Genomic DNA, 18,852 nt, shown 5'->3' with positions numbered 1-18,852 from the left:
CTGTAGAAATACAACTAAGGTTGATTGCAATGAGTACAAGAAAAGCCTCGGAACATTGAAATTTTCGATTAATTGAATTCACGTTTAAATTAAAAATCATAACATAAAGTTGTACCAGAAACATGCAAAGAAAAGCTGCTGGAAGCTCATACAAAGACTTGCTACCAATATAACCAAATTAGAAAAATTAACTCTCCGTGAAAAGGTCAAATAAGAATTGCAATAAAATTTATAGATAATCGATTTTGCATACAATGACAAATGTTACGAGATAGAGGTTAAGGCCATCTTCCTAAATTAACAAAAACAAAAAGTTATCTCTCCAGCAAACAAACTATAGAAATATAGACTCATTCTTAGAAGAATCAAACTAAGGCAGCATAAATCCGGTATCAATTTTACTTTAATGTATACTATTCTCTCCGCCTGGATTTGCTTTTTCAACTGATTTATCTTGAGTGACAAGGTTCTCAATGCATCATTTGCTGGCTCTCCAAGTTGTTTCTATCGACATTACAAAAGAAAACGTCACCACATTCAAAATACAAAAAGTAGAAAAACATAAAACAAAATTTCAATTCTCAAGTGATGAAGCACAAGGACAATTTAATTAGCAATGGAAAATCTATAACAGAACAGAAATCAACACTGAAGACTAAGCACAATCCAAAAGCCCTACTTGCGACTCAAGTGTTGTGATATTCACTTACAGAGAGATAGAGGAACAGAGAACTCCAAAATGATGTCAGCTCGTGATTACCAGCTCAATTTCAAAATTCTATATAGACATAAACAAATTCTGAAAAACAGTTACGCCATCGATTCCGTTGAGTCGGAAGAGAAAAAAAGGAATTGAAGCATTAAACAACAAGTTGTATTCAGTTATTATTGAATTGAAGGAAGAGAGAGAAACTGACTCGAGGTTTGGAAGCGGAGTCTGTAGGTTTGGAGACCATCGATGGTGGACGTGTGGTGTGCGGAATCGATCAAAGGAGGAAGAAAGCAAGAGAGAGTCACTCACTATCGTGTGTGTTGTGTGAGAAAGAAGGGAAAGAAAGTGACAGGTTCTAAGTTTTGACACGTTTGGTTACATATCGTACCGCGAAAAGAAATGCAACGTAATTTTTGGTGGTTGCGTAAGTTACGCACCATCCACCACCGCTACTATTTTCTTCATTATATTTTACACACCATCCCACAGAGTTTCATGAGATACAAATTTTTCAATACTTTTAGAAATAAAATTGATTTCGAATCAACATTTCAATGTTTTATGTAATTACATTATTTATTATTAGAAATAAATAAAATTATGGAGCCAAAACATTTTTTAAAATTAAAAAATAATATTAAATAAGTATTTAAATACCCATAATAATAAATTAGAGTATTTTAATCACTTAATTATTTTTCATACTAATAAAAATTTCATGGTTTCTAACTTGTAGATACTCATTACCTCTGCTAATAATTTTTAAATAAAATATTAAAAATTAAAAAATTATTTACAATTTAATTCTGAAAATTTATTTATTTTTATAAAATTAAAGTTATTTTAAAGAGATAATTTTATTTAAATTTAATTATGGTGTAATTTATTTTTTTAAAGGATTAATTTTATAAATAATAATATTTTGTTATGTAATTTTATTTAGAATTTTTATTTTAGCTGATATTTTAAAAAATATTAATTAATTTTATTTAAATTTAAGAAATTATAAATATAATTGACACAAAATTTTTAAATAGAAAAAAAAAGAAGTAATACAACTAATTATTTTATAAATGGATGACTACTCATGAATTATTTATTTTGATGCTCCTAGTATAGTTTTTTAAAATAAAAATAATAATAATAATTATTATTAATATTATAAAATAAAAATTACATTCAGCGAGTAAATAAAATTTTGTGGCTAAAAAATGAACGTATTTGACGGCGGATTCAGTGACAAAAATAAATAATTATATTTAGCGACCAAAATAAAATTGGTGGCTAAAAAATAAACAAATTTGGTGGCTGATTCAGTGGCAAAAATAAAAAATTATATTTAGCGACCAAAAGAAAATTGGTGGCTAAAAAATAAACATATTCGGTGGCTTATTCGGTGACAAAAATAAACAATTATATTTAGCGACCAAAACAAAATCGATGACTAAAAAATAAACATATTCGGTGGCTAATTCGGTGACAAAAATAAACAAATATATTTAGCAACCAAAACAAAATCGGTTGCTAAAAAATAAACATATTCGGTGGCTAATTCGGTGACAAAAATAAACAAATATATTTAGCGACCAAAACAAAATCGGTTGCTAAAAAATAAACATATTCAGTGGCTAATTCGGCGGCAGAAAATAAGCAATAATATTTAGCGACCAAAATAAAATCGGTGGCTAAAAAATAAACATATTTGGTCGCTAATTCTGTTGCAGATATATTTTCTCCAATTTATTCAAAACAACCACCACTTTAGCGACTAATGGTTTTGTCACTCTCATGTTCGGTCGCTGATTCGGTCGCAAAACTAACTAACATCACTAATAATTCAATCGGTCGTTATTTCGGTCGCAGATTTGACACTACGGGTATTTGGTGGCTATTTCGGTTGCAAATTGCAACCACTTATTTTCGGTCGCTGAATTCGGTGACTAAATTGTTATTTTCTTGTAGTGTCTGGATTCTGTTAGAATATCCTCGGCTGGTGCATGGTGCCAATCAGCCTGCCTCTGACACTGCTCACATTGTTGGACATGCTTGCCGCAATCTTTCTTTATCGTCAACCAATAATACCCTGCTCGAATGACTTTCAACGAGAGAGCTTGCCCATCGATGTGGCTGCCACAAACAACCTCATAAAGCTCAAACATTATCTGGATGCATTGGTCTCCACTTACACAGGTGAGGAGAGGATGAGTATAACCGTAATGAAATAGATTCCCATCTATCAGGGTGTACCTTCCTGCATTCTTCTTGAAAATTTTGGCTTCTATGGGCTTTGAAGGGAGTAATCCATTGGCGAGGTATTGTTTGTGAGGTGTTAGCCAGGTATCCTCGATTAAACTAAAAAATGTCCAGGGAATTCATAAATAGTTATTCTCGGGGCCTTCAGTGTTTCTTGGACAATTGAACGATGCCTTCTCCCTTGTCCAAGGTTGACCTGTAAAACCTCAAAGTGGCCAACCTTTAATAACTCCCCTGTGGTGGTCCGGGAAAACTTTATGGTCTCCTGAATTACTGACCTCTGCCGACCTTCCTTTCGTGAGTTAGCCAATTTGGAAAATAGGTCTGCTTGAGAATTCTATTCTCAGAGGACGTGAACAAGGTCAAACGCGAGAAAGCCATCCTCAGGATTTTCACATACATGAGGGACGAGGCCAGTTATGGATCCTTGGCATGATATTCACCTGTGACTTGCCCAGTTACAAGTAGTGAGTCAAATTTCACCAACAAGCGTCGAGCCCCCAATTCCTTTGCTAGCAACATTCCCGCTATTAAGGCCTCATACTCAACTTGGTTGTTGCTCTTCTTGAATGCAAACTTGAGGACTTGTTCAATTAAGAGCCCACTTGGTCCTTCTAGAATGACTCCAGCTCCGCTCCCTTGTAGGTTGGAGGACCCATCAATCGAAAGGACCCATTGCAAATCATTAGGGTCGTGCTGGGAGTCCTTGGATGAAAACTCTACCACAAAGTCAGTGTATACCTAGCCTTTAATTGGCCCTCGCAGTTCGTACTATATGTCGAATTCAGACAATTCAACTGCCCAACGAACCATTAGACCTGCAATGTTGAGCTTTTGAAGAACCTTATGGATAGGCAGGTCGGTCATTACGATCACAGTGAAGTTTTGAAATAATGAAGTCATTGAGTTGTGAACACCACAACTAGGGAAGCTTTCTCGATAGCTTGATACCGAACTTCTGGTCGTTGTAGCACCTTGCTTACGAAATAGACTGGCTTATGGATCTTCTCCTGATCTTGCAAAATGGTCGAGCTAATAGCCCGATCTGTTATCGAAAAGTAGGGACGAGTAGGGATTCTAGAATTGGTTTACCGAGAATGGGAGGACTAGCTAGGTACTCCTTTAACTTTGATGGAGATCAAGAAGAAGAAGAGAATGAGGTTGAAGTTCAAGATGATCAAAGACACATTGGCTCATCATCCTTTCTACCTCAAAGGATTACAAGGAGCAAAGCTAAGGAGTTAGGTAGTAGGCTTAAAATGTTTTCTCTTTTTATAGTTTCTTTTGTATAAAATTAAAAACACATAGAGTAGTGTTTAGGAAGGTGCTAAAGAGGGAAACCTAAGACACCTCCTTTGTATAGCACCTTTAGGCGTTAGTTTTTAGGAAAGATCTAGAAGGTGCCTCTTCACTCTCTTTTAGGCGCTAGAATAGGAAGAGTTAGAAGGCTACCTTTCAAAGCTTCTCTTGTAAGCTTCCTTTGTACTTGTGACCAGGTCCTCCTCTCTATAAAAGGAAGGCTTAGGTCTTTGAAATAATAAGATTGATTTTGTGAGTATTGAACCTCTCCCAAATTGGTGAGTGAATTGAGAGAGACTTGTGTCTTCTTCTCTTCTAGTCTTATCTTGAGTGAATTCTTGGTCTCTCAAGTGGCGGCAACAACACTCATCTTGAAGCCAATCATCCTTCAAGTGGCGTGCACATTTCCAAGAGGTCCAACCACATAAGTTTCCTTGTTCTTTTCATCTCATTCTTCCATTTCCATTCCAAAACAAACTCTAAAACATGTCTTTGTTGTTTCTTGATATTTCAATCGGTAGAATTTGTTTGTCTTGTGTTTATATTCGGTAGTTTCATTTGGTTTGTTGTTCTTGTTGTTTTAATTGTGTTTCCTTGAGTTTTAATCAGTGCATTTGTGTTGTTTCTTGTTTTAATCGGTTCATATGTCCAAAAATGGGTTTCTAAGAGAGTTTGGCTTGGATACTTGTGTTTTGGTGAGTTCTTGAATGATAAGAACATTGATCCAATTCTTAGAAAGTGCCTAATCATATTCCAACTCTTATTGAATCCATAACATGTTCATATCATATCTCCATCATGTTATTGGAATCATATCAAACTTGGTGAAAGCTTCTTCGCATTCACTAGTCCATACAAAATGATTATTCTTCTTCAGGCATTGGAAATAAGGATATCCCTTATCTCCACTAGCTGATAAGAAACGGGACAAGACGGTAATGCACCCGATCAAGTGTTGCACCTCTTTCACGTTAGTGGGACTCCTCATCTCTATGGTTGTTGCACAATCCGGGTTCTCCTCTATGCCTCTCTCGGTTAACAGGAAACCGAGAAACTTTCCTGCTTCAACTCCAAATAAACATTTTAGGATTTAACTTCAAATTATACCTCACTATTATGGCGAATAGCTCCTCCAGGTCGGCAACATGTTGATCTTCCTTCTTCGAGGTGACAACCATGTCATCCACATATGCTTGGACGTTACACTTGAGCATTGGTGAAAGGATCCGGTCCATGAGCTGTTGGTAGGTCACCCTAGCGTTCTTTAGGGAAAAAGGAATGACCATGTAGCAATAACTAGTGACCTCGGTCATAAAAGTTGTCTTACTTTTGTCCTTCGGAAGCATGTGAATCTAATTATAATCGGAAAAAGCATATAGAAAACTCAATATGCGACATCCTGAGGTGTTGTTGACCAGGGAATCTATGTTTGGTAAAGGATAAGAGTCCTTGGGACAAGCCTTGTTCAGATCGGTGAAGTCAACACACATTCTCCACTTTTCGTTCACCTTTTTTACCAAGACAACATTTGCCAACCACTTGGGGTATTGAATTTCCCTTACGTGGCCAGCAACTACCAGTTTTCGAATTTCTTCCCGAATGAAGAAATGCTTTTCTTCATTGAATTTCTTCTGTCTTTGAATCATGGGCTTAACCTTTTCATCCATTGTTAGCTAGCGGCACAAGCAATCTGGATCTATTACAGGCATGTTCGCGGACGACCATGCGAAAGCGTTCATATTCTCGAGATGACATAAGCTATTTTATCCTCTAACTCTTTTCAAAACGAGGCGTCGAACTTGAATTTATTTTCCTGTATCTCCCTCTCTTGAACTTCTTTTGCAGCCCCAAGTCCTCTTTCATCGCTGATGTCGGCCTCTACTACCCATCCCGGCTCCTCGAGTTGGATAGTAACTGCGTAGGTTCCCCTACGATTTTTTAAGCTAGTTTCGTAACATTTTTGGGCCATCTTTTGGTGGGATTTTATAGTGATCACCTTTTGTTCAGCTGAAGGCAACTTCATCTTCGTGTGGGTGGTTGAAGCCACCGCACCTAGTTTATTCAAGGAAGGTCGGCCTAGGAGCAGGTCGTATGGAGAAGATGCGTTGACAACGATGTACTTGATGGTAATCATCCTGGCCGCACTTTCATCAGCAAAGGTCGTCCTCAATTCGACATATCCTTGCACCTCCACTCTGCAAAACCAACTAGATAGCCATCATATGGCCTTAATTGGTCAGGGGATATCTGCAAATTGGTAAAAGTTCCCCATAACATTACATCTGCTGAGCTCCCTTGATCAATTAGTACTTGTGCACCTTACGTCCTACAGTGATAACAGATATCACCACTGGATCGTCTTCATGGGGAAACACATTCTCCAAGTTAGCCTTTGTGAAACAAAGGGAAAGCTTCGTAGATCGGCTGAACTCCCTTGCTGATGTGAATGCAATAACAAGAATACATGATTCTTTGACATTCTTAGGAGCAACTTGAGTTGGTCATGAAATGGCACTTTACTTAGAATTGGATCAATGTTCTAATTCAAGAACTCACCAAGACTTTGCACCAAACCAAAGCTCATATGGAAGTCCATATATTGTCAAATGGAATCAAACAACAATGAAGAAGAACAAGAAAGGTGAACCGAACAGAAATGTAAAGCTAAGCTACTGAATTGGACCGAACAAAAGAAACAAAGCTGGAAACACAATTTCAAACGGTGCAAATGAAAGGAAACACCAAGAAATGCTAAACTACCGAATGGAATGGAGAGAAGAGGAAGAAGAATCACTTATGGAGTTTAACTTGCTGGATTTTGAGACTTGGAGAAGAAATCACGCCACTTGGAACCTTGCTCCAAGATAAGTGAAGGAGTGCCGCCACTTGAAGCTCATCATTGCTCACAAGATAAGGCAAAGGAAGAAGAAGACTCAAAACTCACAATTTCTCTCTAAATTTGAGTATAGTCTCTCTACTTCAAAATCCAAATCTGAATTGTACAAGGGCAACACCTTTATTTATAGCCTATAGGGTGCTGAAATGCAAAGCCAAATGTGCCTCAAATGAGAGTTAAATTCGGCGCCAACTAGTGCATGAAGGAAGTGTGACTTTCCTTCCTAGTTTGGCACCTCCTAACTCCTATCTATAGTCCCCCCTAGCCTCCCTTACTACTTACACCTATTTATTACATCCGCACCCCTATTCTATAAAAGAAATAAGAAGAGCCATCTTATTATACTCTTGTCCCAAAGCTCTTGCCATGCTCCTAGTGATTCGTTGGGCTTGGGCCCCTTGTTGGGCTTGGGCTTCATGGGCTTGAGCATCCTCTACTTGGTTTCCATCATACTCCTCGAGTTGGAGAGAATTCGTCCACGAATTTGGGAAACCTGCAGCAAAAGGAGTGGGATCAGTAATATTGAAAGAATTACTACCAAGATAAGTAGTGGGCATATCTAACTCATAGGCATTATCATTAATCCTCTTGATGACTTGGAAAGGCCCATCACCACGAGGCATAAGTTTGGACTTCCTTAGAGAAGGAAATCTATCCTTTCTCAAATGAAGCCAAACCCAATCACTGGGCTCAAAGATTAATGCCTTTCTCCTTTGGTTGGCAGTGTCAGCATACTGACCAACTTTCTTCTCAATTTGTAACTTGATGTGGCTATGCAAATCCTTAACAAAAGAAGCTTTTTCAAAACCGTCTTTGCATAGAACCTCATCAAGTACAGGAATGGGAAGAAGATCTAGAGGTGTGAGGGGATTAAACCCATAAACAACCTCAAAAGGAGAATGGTTAGTGGTGGAATTTACTACCCTATTATAAGCAAATTCAACATGAGGTAGTAAATCCTCCCAAGCCCTTGGATTCCCGGAAATAAAGCATCTCAATAATTGACCCAAAGTTCTATTAACCACTTTGGTTTGACCATCAGTTTGGGGGTGGCAAGTAGTAGAAAACAGAAGTTTTGTGCCAAGTTTCCCCCATAAGGTCCTCCAAAAGTGACTTAAGAACTTAGAATCCCTATCGGATACTATACTTCTAGGAAGTCCATGTAAACGAACAACTTCCTTGAAGAAGAGATTTGCAATATGGCACGCATCATCCACTTTGTGGCATGGAATAAAATGGGCCATTTTAGAAAAACGATCCACTACCACAAAGATGGAATCCTTACCCTTCGATGTCTTGGGCAGTCCTAAGATAAAATCCATAGAAATATCAACCCAAGGCATTGTAGGGATAGGAAGAGGGGTATATAAACCATGGGGTTGGACCTTAGATTTAGCCTTCCTACATGCTATACATCTATCACAGAAGGTATGTACGGATTTGCGCATGTGAGGCCAAAAGAAATGTTCATGCAATGTTTCTAAGGTCTTAGCTACCCCAAAATGTCCCATAAGCCCACCCTCATGAGCCTCTCTAACAAGAGATTGTCTTATGGATCCTTGGGGAACACAAAGTCGTTTGCCTTTGAAAAGAAAACCATTATGTAAGAAAAAGTCTTTGTGACCGCCCTTGGAACACTCTTGATAGATTAGAGAGAAATCTAAGTCATCATGATAAAGTTCCTTTATGTGATCAAACCCTAAATATTGACATTCAAAACATTTAACAAGGTATATCTTCTTGAAAGAGCATCGACAACCACATTAATTTTACCAACTCCTGTCGGTGCAAACTCTTCCGCAACTCCTCATTAGTCTTGCGCAACTCCACATTGGCTTGTGCGTGCTCCTCCATAGTTATTCGAGAGGCCTCAATCTCTACCATAAGGCGGGCCTGGCTCAACCACGTTTCCTCTGAAAGGTGTTCCTGTTCGTCTCAACCTTCTGCTTGTAGCCGTTCATGCTCGACCTTGGTTTCTTCTCGAATTCGCTCTTTCTAAAGTCGATATTCTTCGTTTGCCTCCTGCATAACCCTCATTGTCTCCATAAGTTTTTGCAAGGCGGGGGCCTCACTTCCTTCAGATCCCAATGGTCCTTGCCTCGTGTTTCTCATTATGTGGAATGCTCAGTCGCAAATGTGGGTGGGATAAGGTTTTTTTCGGGCCCTACGGTGGGCGCCAAATGTTCTCGCCGACTGACTTCGGTCGGTCTCTAAGGTGAGCTCTGCTTTAACTTGTCTCCATGTGCTGCTCTGAGCTGCTGATTCTTTGGGACAAAGGGGGCTCTACCTGTTGATCACACTTCAATGATCAAGTCAGTGAGAGCATTCAAACTATCAATTTGTATCAGTGTAGGGTTCAGCAAAAAACATACCTTTACTCGGGGTCTTAAACCCCTTTTATAAACATTCCTTCAATGATTTTCATCAACCAGAGTATTACTTTAACAATAAGAATATAATAACAATATCATTTCAATAGTAAGTACATTATGTTAACGTGTACCTTTTATTTTCGGGTACACTGCCACATCATTCCTTACAACTTTTATTTGCATTTAAAAAACATATATACACTTTAACTAATTCAATTATTCCTTCTGCCATTTTACTTTAGTTATCTTTTCTGTATAAACTACCAAACATATGGGCCGACCTCATAATGTGTTATTCGGCCCATACCTACCCCAGGTCGAGCTGGGTATTTCTCACATAATCTCTCTAACCGAGCTTACTACACTTAAGTGTTTGGGCCAAGGACCCGAGCACGTCCGACCAGTACAGGTAACCATCAATGCATAACATAATAGCCACACTCATAACTTCCTGGTTGTCTATTACACTATAATTCAATAGAAAGTAAAAGTTAATATTGATAAACAATGAAAAGAGAAAGACAAAAAATACAAACCTTTAGTGTCACCCACTTCAGATTTTGATAATTTGAATTGGATCGACCTTTTAGGATGTTATAAAAACGCCATGAATTGATTAATACAGAAAACCACATTAGTAGATGCTTATTTAGTAACATACGGATGAAGTTTATAGTGTAGTTACTTATCAATCATAATCTTCAAATGTGTGGATGACCTCTTGTATACGGAACAAAACCACACAGTAGTCTTATCAACCATGGATAAGACAAGTAACTGACAATGACCCCTATATCATCCATGAAAAGAGTTAGTAAATATTTAAAAAATAAAATAAGAATAATTGACGACTTATAATTAAACTTACTCATTAATATAAGGGCATAAATAAATTTGTTTTCCCTCTTTTTCTAGGGTATTAGTGATGTATGATTGGATTTCCCATTTCTTTGTTCCAGTGATATTAGTATATAAGGGATATACGAATCCATAGACATCATCATTCCCGACATTGATAGAAACTCCATGCAAATACCTACAAGTTATTAGTTAGAGCATAATCAATAATAATTTAACATAAAGTAAATTGAAATATAGGTAAAGATACTTACATTATAAAAAATTGAATTATATTTATATTGAGCTATTGGTTCCCAACTACAAATTCTAACAAATCTAACATGTATATGTATAATGGAATGTTAGTGTTTATTTCAAAAAATGTCTCATCCCATGGAATGTTCATAGGGTTATGACCAATCTCTCTAACAGCTACAACTAAGGAAGCTATAAGTGTTGAATCAAGTGTGTTCAAGCTTTGAAGAATCCAAACCCTTTGAAGGTTGATGAAATGCAGGATGTGCTTGTTGTTGCTGAGCTGTTGTTAGATAGGATCTGGGGTAGATTAATTGTATATATCCACTCTTGATTGAATCCAAAGCATAAACATTCTCAAACCTTTTAATTGAAAAGTGTTTTTCAAACTAAGTGAAAAACAACCTGTTGTTTTGTCGAAACAACCGATTGTTTTATACTTAGGTGTTTTTAGAAAGGTTGAAAACTGTTTTTGATGGTTGACTTGCTGTCAAACCAAAACAACCGATTGATTCGTGGAAACAACCGATTGTTTGTTTTGGGACCATAACATAAAACTGTTTTGTGCTTTGACTGAGCATTAAATGATTTTCAACTGTTTACGCTCTGGTTTTAAATGCTTTGACCAATCTTTAAATGCAATTAATAGTTTGTTAAGATTATGCAACAAACAACTTTGTTTTAAAAACATAGAAAAACAGATTTGAGTTTTTCATAGTTTTGAGCTTTTGAAAAGTTGAGAATTGCTTAGAGATTGCATTGATCAAAGATTGTGAGATAGGACCTTCATCTTGTATTGATTTCAGATCTTTTTTGTAACAAGTGTAATCCTTTGTACTTTGAAAGAAACTCTGTGTGTATAGCTGAGAAGTGTTGTGTGTTCTTGAGGGGATCAAGATCAACATTCTTAGTGGTGTTGTGCTAGACCAAAGGAAGTGTGTGTCTTGAGGGGATCAAGGTCACTTCTTTGGTTGTGTGGTAAGTAATCTAGGGTTGATTGCTTAGTGGATTCCCAGTGGTTTCTAGGAAGACTGGATGTAGCTATAGGTTAAAAGTGAACCAGTATAAATCTCTGTGTGCATTCTCTATATTCTTAATCTCTTTAAATTCAGTTTTTATATTTGTAAACTGGTATAAACAACCGATTGTTTATGCGAAACAACCAATTGTTTTTCTGGTGCTGTGCTTTTTGCTTTGTGTTTTGGAAAACTGATTTCTTAATCAAGTTATTCTCGAAGTAATTTCATTCTTGGCTTAAAAGTTTGCGAAAACCCTTTTTAAACCATTCACCCCCCTCTAGTTTAAAGCCATACTTTCTAATAAGAAGATCGTCAATCAGAACCTCATCCTTGTTTTTCGAACTTGGTTTCTGATGAGGTTAACATTTGTATTAAATTAGATGTAATATATAAATTATTATAATGAAATGATATTATTATTGGAGATTCTGGTATAATTGGAATGAGATGTTTGGGCCAGGCTACAAATGTCTGAAATGCATCAGCCACAGTTGTTACCTCATCTGAAGGTAGTGGAACACGAGCATCAGCTACTCGTACTCTTTGCACGGTTACCTTCGCCACATCTGGGGAGAGAGGACCATTATGTAAGGTGGTGGCCTCTTGTTAGATTTTTCCAATGGCCACCACCTGAGGAAACATGTCGCCCTCTACCAATAGCTCACATTGGCTCATCTGGCCAATGATATCCTCCCATTTGTGCTCTTGGGCGCGGGACGAACATGCACCTCAAGTGGCTTAGCACAAACTTGTTGCGATAAAAACTTCTGTCGCAACTCTAGCCGTACCCGTTCTGTCTTCTTTCTCATCTCCTCCATTAATTCTTGAATTATCTTACTCGTCATTTCTACTTTGGTTGTCTGTGGCAGGGGAGGATGATGAGGACCTAGGAGACAGTCCTTTAGGGTAGGAAGTTTAACCTACCTTGTAGAATGTAGGATGATGGTGCGGCATTGACCAAGGTCAATACCTAGCCGCACCATATTTCCTCTTTCCCCATCCTATCCATCTTCTTGTTTTCCAAGGCTCCTTCACCTATAAATAGGAGGCCTACCTCATTGTATTGACATGTTGAATTTGAATGAAGTAAAGAAACTCTGCACAAATTGTGTGAGCTCTTAGTGAGGCTTAGGTCCTCTTAGGTTTGAGTTCTTATCTTGTGTGATTTGGGAAGCTCTCAAGTGGTGGCCAACACACTCATCTTGGAGCACATCACACTCCAAGTGGCGTGATATTTCTCACCCACCATATTCCATTTTATGTGTTTGTCTCTTAGTTTCTCTTCTTTGTTGCTCTTGGGGTTTCGCTCATAATCATGAATATGGTGCATCATTTGAGAGGCCATGTGATGTGAGTTGATTAGGGAAAAACCCATTATATGACACTTTCAAGAATTAGGATCAAGATTCTACAATCAATTCAAGAACACAAGCCAAAACAAGAAAACCGAATTGAAACTAATAGAAACCTATCACCATGAAAATGAACCGAATAGAATGACTAACAAAGGTAAATGAACCGATTAAATGGAAGAACAACAAATTTCCACTATTTAAAATGAAGATTAACAACAAACTACCGAATTAAAACATTCAATAGCAACATTGACCGATTGAAAATCAAGAACAAGAAACAACACATGTTTTAGAGTTTTGATATGACATGGAAATGGAAGAAGAAAATGAAAGGAGAAAATTATGTGGTTGTAGACATGGGAATGGTCACGCCACTTGAAGGATGAATGGTTTCAAGATGAGTGATGAATGCCGCTACTTGAGAGCTCCCAAAACCCACATGATAAGACTAGAAGAAGGAGAAGAAGTCTCACAAAGAACCCACTCAATTTTGAGGAGAGTAACTCTTTCAATTTCAACATCAATGTCTCTTTACAAAAATCCAAGCTCCTCTTTATATAGGAATAGAGGACCGGTCATGAATGGGTAAGATACATGAAGAGGCATTCCAAATGAAGAGGCAAGGTACATGAAAAGGCATTGCAAACGCCGCCCCTTTCAAGTCACTTCCTATTCTAGAAAAAGTGACTTTTCCTACTACTTCCCTTTTAATGTTCTATCTTGAAACTATTGTAAGGATATTACAAAAGGAGACATTAATTTATGTCCATCACCTAAAGCTTGTTCCTGCTTCTTGTAATTCTTTAAGGCATAATAGATGAAGTACTCATAGGATGGGTTTGGGCCTTAAATTGGGCTTGAGTTTGTTGATCTTGGCCTTCAAGTGTCTTTTCTCCTTGGTCTACATCATGCTCCTCGGGTGAGAGAGAATTCGTCCACGAATTTTGAAGACCTGTAGAAAAAGGAGTTAGATCATTGATATTAAATGAATGACTACCAAGGTATCAGGCATATCTAACTCATAGGCATTATCATTAATCTTTTTGATGACTTGAAAAGGGCCATCACCACGTGGCATAAGCTTTGATCCTTTAAGTAGGAAATCTATCCTTCCTCAAGTGTAGCCAAACCCAATCCCCGGGTTCAAAGATTAATGCCTTTCTCCTTTTGTTGGCAAGTTCAGCATACTTGCCGACCTTTCTTTCATTTTGCAAATTGATGTGATGGTGCAAGTCGTTAATAAAAGCAACCTTTTCAAAATCGTCCTTGCATAACACCTCATCAAGCACAGGAATTGGAAGAAGATCAAGAGGTGTGAGGGGATTAAACCCATAAACAACCTCAAAAGGAGTGTGGGAAGTGGTCGAATTTACTACTCTATTATAGGCAAATTCAATATGAGGTAGTAAATTTGCCCATACCCTTGGATTCCCGGAAATAAGGCATCTTAACATTTGACCCAAAGTTCTATTAACCACCTCAGTTTGACCATCAGTTTGGGGGTGGCAAGTAGTAGAAAACAAGAGTTTAGTTCCAATGTATCTAAAACTTTAGCTACCCCAAAGTGTCCCATGAGCCCACCCGCATGTGCTTCCCTAACAAGAGATTGTCTTAAAGATTCTTGGGGAACACAAAGTTTTTTTCCTTTGAAAAGAAAACCATTATGTATGAAAAATTATTTGTGTGCTCCTTTGAAACACTCTTGATAGATAAGAGAAAAATCAAGGTCATCTATATAAAGTTCCTTTATGTGATCCAAACCTAAGTATTGAACATCCAAAACATTTAACAAGGCATAGCGTCTAGAAAGTGCATCGACAACCACATTAATTTTCCTTGCTTATGTTTGATCACATAAGGAAATTTCTCAAGAAACAACACCCACTTGGCATGTCTCTTGTTAAGCTTGCTTTGTCTTTTCAGATATTTAAAGAGATTCATGATCACCGTGTATCACAAATTCTTTTGGAAAAAGATAATGTTTCCAATTTTGCAAGGCTCTTACAAGAGCATAAAGTTCCTTATCATAGGTTGAGTAGTTAAGATGACTCCCCCTGAGTTTTTCACTAAAATAAGCTATGGGGTGGCTCTCTTGAAGGAGAACAACCCTAATGCCTACGTTGGAAGCATCACATTCTATTTCAAATGTTTTAGTAAAGTTAGGAAGAGCTAAAATGGGGGCATGAGTCAATTTTTCCTTTAAAGTTTCAAATTTTTTAATTTGGTATTGTCCCCACTTGAATACTACATCCTTCTTTATTATAGCATTTAGAGGTGCGACAATGGTACTAAAGTTTTGCACAAACCTCCTATAAAAACTAGCAAGGCCATGAAAACTTCGTACCTCATTAACATTGGTGGGTGTTGGCCAATGTTGAATTGCTACAACCTTCTCTTTGTCTACATGCACCCCTTTTGAACTTACCACAAACCCTAGGAAGTCTATATGATCTAGTGCAAACATACACTTAGCATGATTAGCATACAAACTTTCCTTCCTAAGAGTTTCTAAAACTTGCCTAACATGTGACTCATGATCTTCTAAAGACAAACTATAAATAAGTATGTCATCAAAATAAACTACTACAAACTTGCCAATGAAAGGTCTAAGAACATGGTGCATGAGTCGCATGAAAGTACTAGGAGCATTAGTCAAGCCAAAAGGCATGACCAACCACTCATATAAACCAAATTTGGTCTTAAAAGCGGTTTTCCATTCATCCTCTGGTTTAATACGAATTTGATTGTAACCACTCTTAAGATCAATTTTGGAAAATATTTTATACCCATGCAATTCATCCAACAAGTCATCTAATCTTGGGATGTAATGCCTATACTTGATGGTTATGTTATTTATAGCGTGACAATCCGTACACATCCTCCATGTCCCATCCTTTTTAGGGACAAGGATTACAGGCATAGCACATGGGCTCATGCTATCTTGTACCCACCCCTTAGCTATTAAACCCTCAACTTGTTGTTGAATTTCTTTTGTCTTAGTTGGCTTGGTACTATAGGCAGGCCTATTTGGTAAAGAAGCACCAAGTATAAAATCAATTTGGTGCTCAATGCCCCTTAGAGGAGGTAATCCCTTTGGGGGGGTCTTGAAAAACATCATTAAATTCCTTTACCAAATTTTCCAAACTATGAGGACTATCTAACTCTCTCATTCGCAAGAGTCCTAAGAATTGCTATAAACATATTCTTTTAGGAAAACATTACCTTTTTGACCTCTTGGTGGGAAACGAGAAGGTTTCTCTTTGTTTTTGCTTTTTCGATCTCTATCTTTTCTTTCATCTTAATTTGGTCCTCATGGACTTCCTTTGGTGAATGAGATTTTAATGTGACCTTATGTCCATGGAAGTTGAAAGTAATTTTTTTGGTAAGGCCATCATGAATTGTTTTTATATCAAATTGCCATGGCCTACCTAAAAGCACATGTGTGGCTTCCATAGGTACAACATCACATAATACCTCGTCCTTATATTTTCCAATGGAAAAGGCTATGAGGACTTGTTTGTTCACTATAATCTCCCCTTCTTCACTTAGCCATTGAAGCTTATAAGGCTTGGCATGAGAGATAGTAGACAAGCCAAATTTATCTACTACTATTGTGCTAGCCACATTGGCACAACTACCCTCATCCACTATTAGAGAACACAACTTATCATTGATGAAACATCTAGTATGAAAAATATTTTCTCTTTGACTTTCATCAAAGGGTTTCAAAACTTGTCCTAACATACGTCTCACCACTAATAAATCGCCTTTACAAGGTGTTTCACTCTCATTTTCACTAGAGGATCTAGAGGTATTGGGAGACCTAGAGTGTTGGGAACTATGATCACTAACAACTACCCCTTCATGTACCATCATGTTACGCTTAGAAGGACAATTAGATGCAATGTGGCCATAGCCTAAACATTTAAAGCATTTTCTATTTGAAGTCTTAGATGGAGATTTAGGAGTCGAAGGTGAAGGTTTAGACTCTCTAGCTCTGTAAGTGGACTCTTTAAAATTTGAAGGAAAAGTTGAAGAAGATTTGTTTTTGTTTTTCCAAGAAGAGGTAAAAGCCATCATTGTGAGATTTTTGAAAATAAGCTTTCTTTGAAAGTTGGGATTCTACCTTGATGGCAAGGTGAACCAAATTTTCTAAAGAAGAATATTCACGTAATTTTACCACATCTTGGATATCCCTCTTTAATCCACTTACAAATCTAGCCATCTTTGACTCTTCACTTTCATGCATGTCAATCTTAATAAGCATCATTTCAAGCTCTTTAAAATAAGCATCCACACTAAGTGTGCCTTGATGAAACCTTTGGAGTTTCAAAAAAAGGTCTTTCCTATAATGTGGAGGCACAAATCTAGCGTGCATGCATTGTTAAAAATCCTCCCAAGAGACCACGGGTTGTCTCTGTTAGAAAGTATGACTTTAAACTAGAGGGGGGGGGGTGAATGGTTTAAAGAGGGTTTTCGCAGACTTTTAAGCCAAGAATGAAATTACTTTGAAAAACACTTGAATCAGAATTCAGTTTGCCAAAATACAAAGCAAATAAGCACAACACCAGAAAAACAATCGGTTGTTTCGCAGAAACAATCAGTTGTTTATAGCAGTTTACAAATATAGAAACTGAATTTAAAGAGTTAAAGGATTGAGAGAATCCACACAGAGGTTTATACTGGTTCACTCTTAACCCAGAGCTACATCCAGTCTTCCCAGAAACCACTGGGGAATCCACTAAGAAATCAACCCTAGATCACTTACAACACAACCAAAGAAGTGACCTTGATCCCCTCAAGACACACACTTCCTTTGGTCCAGCACAACACCACTAAGAATGTTGATCTTGATCCCCTCAAGAACACACAAGACTTCTCAGCTATACACACAGAGTTTCATTCAAAGTAAAAAGGATTACACTTGTTACAGAAAAGATCTGACATCAATACAAGATGAAAATCCTATCTCACACTCTTTGATCAATGCAATCTCTAAGCAATTCTCAACTTTTTAAAAACTCAAAAGTGTTGAAAAACTCAAATCTGTTTTTCTGTATTAAAACAAAGTTGTTTGTTGCATAATCTTAACAAACTATTAATTGCATTTAAAGATTGGTCAAAGCATTAAAAACTGGAGCGTAAACAGTTGTAAAAACATTTAATGCTCAGTGAAAGCACAAAACAGTTTTTTGTTATGGTCCCAAAACAAACAATCGGTTGTTTCCACGAATCAATCGGTTGTTTTGGTTTAATAGCAAGTCAACCATCAAAAACAGTTTTCAACCTTTCTAAAAACACCTAAGTATAAAACAATCGGTTGTTTCGACAAAACAACAGGTTGTTTCGACAAAACAACAGGTTGTTTTTCACTTAGTTTGAAAAACACTTTTCAATTAAAAGGTTTGAGAATGCTTATGCTTTGGATTCAATCAATAGTGGATATATACAATTAATCTACCCCAGATCCTATCTAACAACAGCTCAGCAACAACAAGCACATCCTGCCTTTCATCATCCTTCAAAGGGTTTGGATTCTTCAAAGCTTGAACACACTTGGTTCAACAGTCTCTTGTTTAAACCAATGTCCATGAGAGTTTTGTGCCACCATTGCATGGCATAGTCCATAAATTCTAAGGAGGCTAATCTATCTTTTTGGTCATTTTGGACCTCATGTACATTAAAAATTTGTTCTACTTTAGCCTCCCAACCTAAATACACATTAGGATCACCATCTCCACTAAAACTAGGTAATTTTACAAATGGTGGAAAATAAGGCTTTGCCACATTTTGGCGCCTATCTTCATAATGTTGGTGCCTCCTCCTTTCGGTTTCTTCATCATAGCCACCA

The 18,852-nt window shown here is 37.3% G+C and overlaps 1 long non-coding RNA gene across 2 annotated transcripts; it reads right to left on the bottom strand.

The window, feature by feature from the left end:
* Window positions 1–202: 202 nt before the first annotated feature.
* LOC137828186 (uncharacterized) lies at window positions 203–1,112 on the bottom strand. Of its 2 annotated transcripts, XR_011083824.2 has the most exons (3): window positions 918–1,112; window positions 711–778; window positions 203–504 (listed from the first exon to the last, which is right to left on the bottom strand). It is a non-coding gene; the product is annotated as an uncharacterized LOC137828186 (long non-coding RNA). The 2 variants fall into 2 exon arrangements; XR_016523413.1 differs by lacking the exon at window positions 711–778.
* Window positions 1,113–18,852: the final 17,740 nt, after the last annotated feature.

Source organism: Phaseolus vulgaris, chromosome 7, assembly GCF_051622355.1.
Source record: "Phaseolus vulgaris cultivar YP4 chromosome 7, ASM5162235v1, whole genome shotgun sequence".
NCBI classification, from domain to species: domain Eukaryota; kingdom Viridiplantae; phylum Streptophyta; class Magnoliopsida; order Fabales; family Fabaceae; genus Phaseolus; species Phaseolus vulgaris.
Note: the sequence above shows the minus strand (reverse complement) of the source record. Positions and strands in the feature narration are given on the sequence as shown.